This window comes from Octopus bimaculoides, chromosome 14 (genome assembly GCF_046866305.1).
Source record: "Octopus bimaculoides isolate indiv1 chromosome 14, ASM4686630v1, whole genome shotgun sequence".
NCBI classification, from domain to species: domain Eukaryota; kingdom Metazoa; phylum Mollusca; class Cephalopoda; order Octopoda; family Octopodidae; genus Octopus; species Octopus bimaculoides.
Genome location: NC_142941.1, coordinates 35,385,150 through 35,392,649, shown reverse-complemented (window position 1 = coordinate 35,392,649; position 7,500 = coordinate 35,385,150). Strand labels below are relative to the sequence as shown.

The 7,500-nt window shown below is 39.4% G+C and overlaps 1 protein-coding gene and 1 long non-coding RNA gene across 9 annotated transcripts in view; one reads left to right on the top strand and one right to left on the bottom strand.

Moving 5' to 3' along the window:
* Nucleotides 1-7,500, top strand: part of LOC106875085 (protocadherin alpha-3) — a 229,776-nt gene that overhangs the window by 13,713 nt on the left and 208,563 nt on the right. The gene's annotated exons all lie outside the window — the stretch shown is intronic.
* LOC149132684 (uncharacterized) overlaps nt 1-7,500 on the bottom strand; it is a 451,111-nt gene that overhangs the window by 327,133 nt on the left and 116,478 nt on the right. For all 5 annotated transcript variants that reach the window (XR_016244285.1, XR_016244284.1, XR_016244283.1 and 2 more), the window contains one exon: nt 4,268-4,370. This is a non-coding gene — a long non-coding RNA (uncharacterized LOC149132684). The remainder of the gene's footprint in view (nt 1-4,267; nt 4,371-7,500) is intronic.

The following is a 7,500-nucleotide window of genomic DNA, read 5'->3' as shown; positions in this document are numbered from 1 at the left end:
ATGCTGTGATTGATGACTTTGCCTTGCTACAGAAACTGAAACCCCGTAAATTTTGAATTCAACCTCACTCTGGAGTACCTTGGGCAAGATTCTTCTTTCTGTATCTTCCAACCTGATCAATTCTTTCTGAGTAAATCTGGAAGATGGAAACTGTGTGGAAACTCATCATATAAATGTATACAAATATGTGTGTGTGAGTGTGTGTGTATGTCTTTGTGTTTGTTTCTCCCTGCTTGAAAACCAGTTTTTACGTCCTATAAGTTAAAGTTTGATAGATGAAGCGGTGAGAAAGGATCTTCAGAGATTGGGCCTCACAGAGGGGATAACAGTGGATCAAGACTCTTGGCAGTTTGCTGTGCTTGAGAAGACATGTCAAGCTAAGTAAAAGTATGGTTGTCCTCACATATAAGTATGTCCCTTGCATCCCTCTGCAGCTAAGCATTCCAAATCTTGTGGGCTTGTTGGCCCTGGTGCCACATGAAAAGCACCTGTACCAATGCCACATGAAAGCACCCAGCACTCTGTAAAGTGGTTGATGTTAGGAAGGGCATCTAGCCACGGAAACCATGCCAAAACAGACATGGAACCTAGGCAGCTCGTCAGCTGGCCAGCTCCTGTCAAACCATCCAACCCATGCCAGCATGGAAAACGGACATTAAATGATGATGATGATGACTAGAGCTAAAGTTAATTGAATCAACTAAAACCCTTCAAATCAACATGGTTGTAATCCAATGACTGATTCAGAGAAAGAGTAAAAGTATAATGCATCTAATTGTTGTTATTAACACACACACATACATGATGGTCTTCTTTCAGCTTCCATCTACCAAATCCACTCACAAGGCTTTGGTCAGTCTGAGGCTATAGGAGATGACACCTGCTCAAGGTGCCACACAGTAAGACTGAGCCCAGAGCTATGTAGTTGGGAAGCAAAACTCTTACCACACAAAAACACCTGTGCATAGATAGACAGACAGACAGATAGATAAATAGATTCAACAGGCTTCTTTGAGATTCACTAACAAGGCTTTGGTCAGCCTGGTGCTATATCAAAAGACACTTGACCAAAGTGCTGTGCAGTGGGGCTGAACCTAAGACCACATGATTGAGAAGCAAGCTTCTTAACTACACAACTGCACTTACATCTCTCCTCCAGCCCCTTCACCCTGTGACTCTACCAATTTGTCACATAGTAACCATGTGAGAAAAATCAATAATGATACCATAAAGCTCCATGTGCGATATGTACACTTATTTTCACAAAAATCAATATTAAAATCAAGGGTGCACATTATATATAGCATTAGGCTACACATTTTTTCCCACCCACGTTTATTAAGAAAAATATGGTACTATAATAAACCTTTATCATTTTTAAGATAAGTTTTCATTATATATCAATATATTTTAGATATAAAATGAGATATTAAAAACTAATATATTGGATTGCAGTGGATTATTGACTTATTGTATAAATACTGAGTAAAGGCTTTTCAAAACAAGATTTAGGCCTTAAAATCAAGATATGTAATATTCATGGACATTTGCAGTATATGGTGAGGGCATGCAACTTAGTGGTTAAGTTGTTGCACTCATGAGTGAGAGATCATGGTTTCAACTTCTGGACCAGGTGGTGTGTTGTGTTTTTGAGCAAAACTCTTCATCTCATGTTGTTCTGCTATGACTTTGATAGGTAATGCTCAGTGCACCAGTTCAAGAAAGGTTGATTTAATGGAATGAGTGAGCAAATGTACAGCACATACATTTACTCTCTATAAACAAATTTCAGTAAGAAATTGCAGAATTGTATTTTTTGGACTATGAGAGACACACACATGCATGCACATACACACACACACACACACACACACACACATGCATATATAGTACATGTTTTTAAAATAGCAGTCGTTTCATTGTTCATCTCAATGTCAACTTTGATTAGCATTGTCTTATTTTCATTCATTATAATTTTAATGTCCCTTTTTCTATGCCTGCATGGTATGGATGGGATTCACTGAAGCAGATTTCCTATGTCCAGATACCCCTCATATCACTAACCCTCACCTGTTTTCCAGTAAGGTAATATTTTGCCATGAATGGGACAACTTTTCACAGAAGATTGGAAATGAATGACACCACTTATATGATGGTGGCACTCATTTACAGCTATCAAGTGATACCAAGGAGACACTAATGCACACACACATGGGGTGCTGGTCTCGCTGGTGCTGGTGCCATATAAAAGGCACCTGATCCACTCTGTAAAGTGGATGGCATTAGGAAGAGCATCCAGCCGTAAAAACCATGCCTAAACTGACTTTGCCAGTGCTGTTACCGTGCGAAAAGCAACTGTTCCACTTTGTAACATGGTTGGCATTAGGAAGAGTATCCAGATGTAAAAACCATGCCAAAACAGACAGTGGAGCTTGGTACAGTCCTCTGGCTTGCCAGCTCCTGTCTAACCGCCCAACCCGTGAAAGACAAATGTTAAACAATAAATAAGATGTGTGTGTGTGTGTGTGTGTGTGCGCGCACGCGCATGCACATGCGTATGTGTAGGCATAGCTGTATAGTATGAAGTTTGCTTCTGAACCACATGGCTTTGGGCTCAGTTCCACTGCATGGCACTTCGAACCATAGACTGACCAGAGCTTTCTGAAAGGATTTGATAGACCACAACTGAAAGAAGCCCTTCATATGCATGTGCGCAAATGTGTGTTTGTCCCCACCACCATCACTTGTCAACCAGTGTTCGTCTGTTGACATCTTAATTTAGTGGTTTGGTAAAAGAGACTGATAGAATGAGTACCAGACTTAAACAAAAAGAAATAAGTGCTGGGGTTGACTCATTCAACAATAAATTCTTCAAGGTGGTGCTCCCAGCATGGCCACAGTCTAATGACTGAAACAAGTAAAAGATAAAGATATACTTGGTGGAAGTCAACTTATGACCAAGTAAGACCACTTTCTAAAGTCAGTAAATCCTTGCAAATGTTCCAAGAGTCCAAGTAATACAAGTGAATGAATTTGTTTTGAGTAGGTAAAGTGCTGCACAGTACTGAACCCACTTTTCAGTGCAATCAGCTATAACACTAGTGGCACAACAGAGATTGAGATGACCAGAAATCAACTGCACATCAAGTTTTTTATACCTTCTCTTTGAAGGAAGTTCTTATGAGAACTAAGAGTCCTTCACTCTCAGTAGTTCACATGCTAGTTATCCCATAGCTAGGACCCTAGCAGGTGCAATTACTCTGAATTGGAGTAGATCTGGAAACAATAGTGGATAAGAGGTGGTTCCACACTTCTCAAAATCCTGGAACTCTTCTACCAGGGTTCCACTCCTGGATGCAATTTAAAGTCATACACACACACACACACACACCCACACACACACACACACACACACACACACACACACACACACAACATGCTTCCTTCAGTTTCTGTCAACCACATGCACTCAGAAATCTGTGGTCAGATTGATGCTTGTGTAGAAGACACTTGCTCAAGGCACCATGCAGTGGAACAAAACTTGAGACCATATGGTTGGGAATCAAACTTCTTAACTGCACAGCCAATCCAAAGCATATTTCCTGTGGGAGATTTGGCTGTTGTATCTAAGAGATAAAGAAGTCATTTAAACAGAGATTCTCAACCGTTTTTTTACCAAGGGACCCCTCTGATGCCTATTTTGCTCTACTGGACCTTCATAGCCATTTGATGTTTAAAAAACTCCTGTTGTATTTCTATAATATTTTTAGGAATTATATAAAAAATCTTATATGAACCTCGAAGGTTCATAGGGACCCTGGTTGAGAACCACAGATTTAACCCTTTCATAATTAAACTGGCTATATCTGGTCCAAGTATTCTACTCGTTTTATGTTAAAACTGGCTAGATTCAGCCTCTAACACCTACTCTACAATTTCATTCTAAAAATAAGCAGCCACATCATCAAAATCTTAAAGCTACAACATAAAGCATGATTACCTCAAAACAGTGTGATTCAAAAAGCATCAAATTTAATAATCTGAAAGCTAAAGGTTTAAAGCACCAGCTATTAGCTCAAAGTATCAGCTCACAGATGCAGTATAACTTTAGACTAAATACTGTGTTTTCAAACCCCACTGAGGTTAGCTTTACTTTTTATCATTATGGAGATTAGTATAATTAATACCAGTAATAAACTGAGGTTGATTCATTGAACTACGCCTCTCCAATGTAGTACAAGGTAAAAGAAATTATTATTTGACTTACTCTCAATATTATGCAAGAAGTGCCTCTCAATGTCATGGTAAGAATAATGCATGAGCATCACAGAATCTCATGTTCTCTCCTTTCTAATTATAAGGCTTTCAGTCTGTATAAGAAAGACATATACTTGAATTAACATAGACAAACCATAGAGACAATGAAATTAATTTGAAAAACAAACAAAACTAGACAACATTGTCAAATTTATAACTTATTGAATTATTAAAATGATATTGTGTAGAGTTGCATTTCTCAGCCATTTTTTTGCTTATGGACCCATTTAATTCTTAATTTACTCTTCTAGACCTCCATAGCCATTCAATGCCTACTCTTTCTTTTTACTCTTTTACTTGTTTCAGTCATTTGACTGTGGCCATGCTGGAGCACCGCCTTTAGTCGAGCAAATCGACCCCAGGACTTATTCTTTGTAATAAGCCTAATTCTTATTCTATCGGTCTGTTTTTGCCAAACTGCTAAGTTACAGAGACGTAAACACACCAGCATCGGTTGTCAAGCGACGGTGGGGGGACAAACACAGACACACAAACACACATACATACATATATAAATATACATATATACAACGGGCTTCTTTCTGTTTCCGTCTACCAAATCCACTCACAAGGCTTTGGTCGGCCCGAGACTATAGTAGAAGACACTTGCCCAAGGTGCCACGCAGTGGGACTGAACTCGGAACCATGTGGTTGGTAAGCAAGCTACTTACCACACAGCCACTCCTGCGCCTACTGCATTTTTGTAATTAAATATTATTAGGAAATGTGTAAAAATATTAAAACATTTTGTATATTGTAGAAGTATGAGTAATTTATTGCACATAAACTTTAACAGCAAAATCTTATATGGGATGCCAAGGGGCATGTTGACCCTGCTTGAGAAGAGAACTGATGGTGTGAAGCATATTGAGAGAACCAGGGGACAGATAACAGGCAGATGGGAATGAAACAGGTAACAAACGAGACTCTGGGAAACTTCCACTTCCTGTGTAGCCGGAAAGGAGTGTGATTAGGTTGGAACAGGTCTGCCTTTGGTGATGCATGTAAGAGGGAAGCATTTTTAGGATGTGTTGTATAAGTCTGCATAGGTTTATACCTCCCTAGGGGTGAGACGGGGTGGCAAACTAATAGGCTGCCCCCTGGTGGCACACAGTCTAGTTACACCTCTAACTACCACTTTCCCTTGCAAAAAAAAAAATGAACATAAAATAATCAAAATAACAACAAATAAGATAGCGACATGAATTGTTTAGATTTGATTAAAAATTTGGAGATCAGAAATTCAAAATCAAATCTTATGAAGAAATACAGAGTGGGACTTTGTCCAACAGTAGGAAAGTAATAGTGGTATTGATTGATTGAATGAGTGATTGATTGATTCATTGAAGCAATCTATAATATTGTATTGATATAGATTTAAAGTCAAGTTCTATGTGAACCAAGTGCTAACCTAATCTAGTTTCAATGCTTTGTTGCTAATTTATTTATTTTCACAATAATAATATTCTTGAGAAAAAGCATAAACATTACTTAACCTCAATTTTCTTCTCTCCATACAAAAAACAAAACAAAAGTATGGCATGCACTTTAGTAACAAATTGTTATTCACATCTTATGCTAATGTTGTTTAACCCCAGGTTTGCCCTGATTGAGTAAACTTTCATCAAAAGAAAAGGAATTACATAATATCTATGGCATAAGAAAAAATCACGATGAGTGCAGGCAATGTTTATAGTTTCTACTTTTTACTCCTTTTAGTCATTAGGCAACGACCATGCTGGGGCACTAATTTGGAAGGTTTAACACATATATGTGTATATGCATATATATGTGTATACATATATGTACATATATATGTATATATATGTATGTATGTATATATACTTATATCATCATCATCGTTTAACGTCCGCTTTCCAATACTAGCATGGGTTGGACGATTTGACTGAGGACTGGTGAAACCGGATGGCAACACCAGGCTCCAGTCTAATTTGGCAGAGTTTCTACAGCTGGATGCCCTTCCTAACGCCAACCACTCAGAGAGTGTAGTGGGTGCATGTGTATATATATATATATATATATATATAAATTGGAAATGTAAAAATAAAAACAAAACACAAAGGATTCTGTGGTACACGTGTTTTAAGTTTATAGTTGTTGCATCATTATTGGTATATAATTGATAGTATAAAGCTATCTTCAGCCACAAATATATTCTTTCCCAAGAATTATATCACAAAGAAGAAATTAAAAGAGGGAGAAACATGAGATATAGATATATATATGTATATATACATATATGTATGTATATATATATATATTATATATGTATCATCATCATCATCATCATCGTTTAACGTCCGCTTTCCATGCTAGCATGGGTTGGACGATTTGACTGAGGACTGGTGAAACCGGATGGCAACACCAGGCTCCAGTCTGATTTGGCAGAGTTTCTACAGCTGGATGCCCTTCCTAACGCCAACCACTCAGAGAGTGTAGTGGGTGCTTTTACGTGTCACCCGCACGAAAACGGCCACGCTCGAAATGGTGTCTTTTATGTGCCACCCGCACAAGCCAGTCCAGGGGCACTGGCAACGATCTCGCTCGAGAATCCTACAGGAGCAAGTCAGGCGGTACTGGCAACGGCCACGCTCAAAATGGTGCATCTCATGTGCCACCCGCACAAGAACCAGTCCAGGGGCACTGGCAACGATCTTACTTGGCTTGCCGGGTCTTCTCACGCACAGCACATTTCCAAAGGTCTCGGTCAGTAGTCATCGCCTCGGTGAGGCCCAATGTATGAAGGTCTTGCCTCACCACCTCAGCCCAGGTCTTCCTGGGCCTACCTCTTCCATGGGTTCCCTCAACTGTTAGGGTGTGGCACTTTTTCACGCAGCTATCCTCCTCCATTCTCACCACATGTCCATACCAGCGCAATCGTCTCTCTTGCACGCCACAACTGATGCTTCTAATGTTCAGCTTTTCTCTCAAGATACTTACACTCTGACGGGTATTCACATTGACATTACACATCCAACGGAGCATACTGGCTTCATTCCTTGCAAGCTTACGTATGTCCTCAGCAGTTACAGCCCATGTTTCACTGCCATGTAGCATGGTTGTTCGTACGCATGCGTCATACAGTCTGCCTTTTACTCTGAGTGAGAGTCCCTTTGTCGCCAGCAGGGGTAAGAGCTCTCTAAACTTTGCCCAGGCTATTCT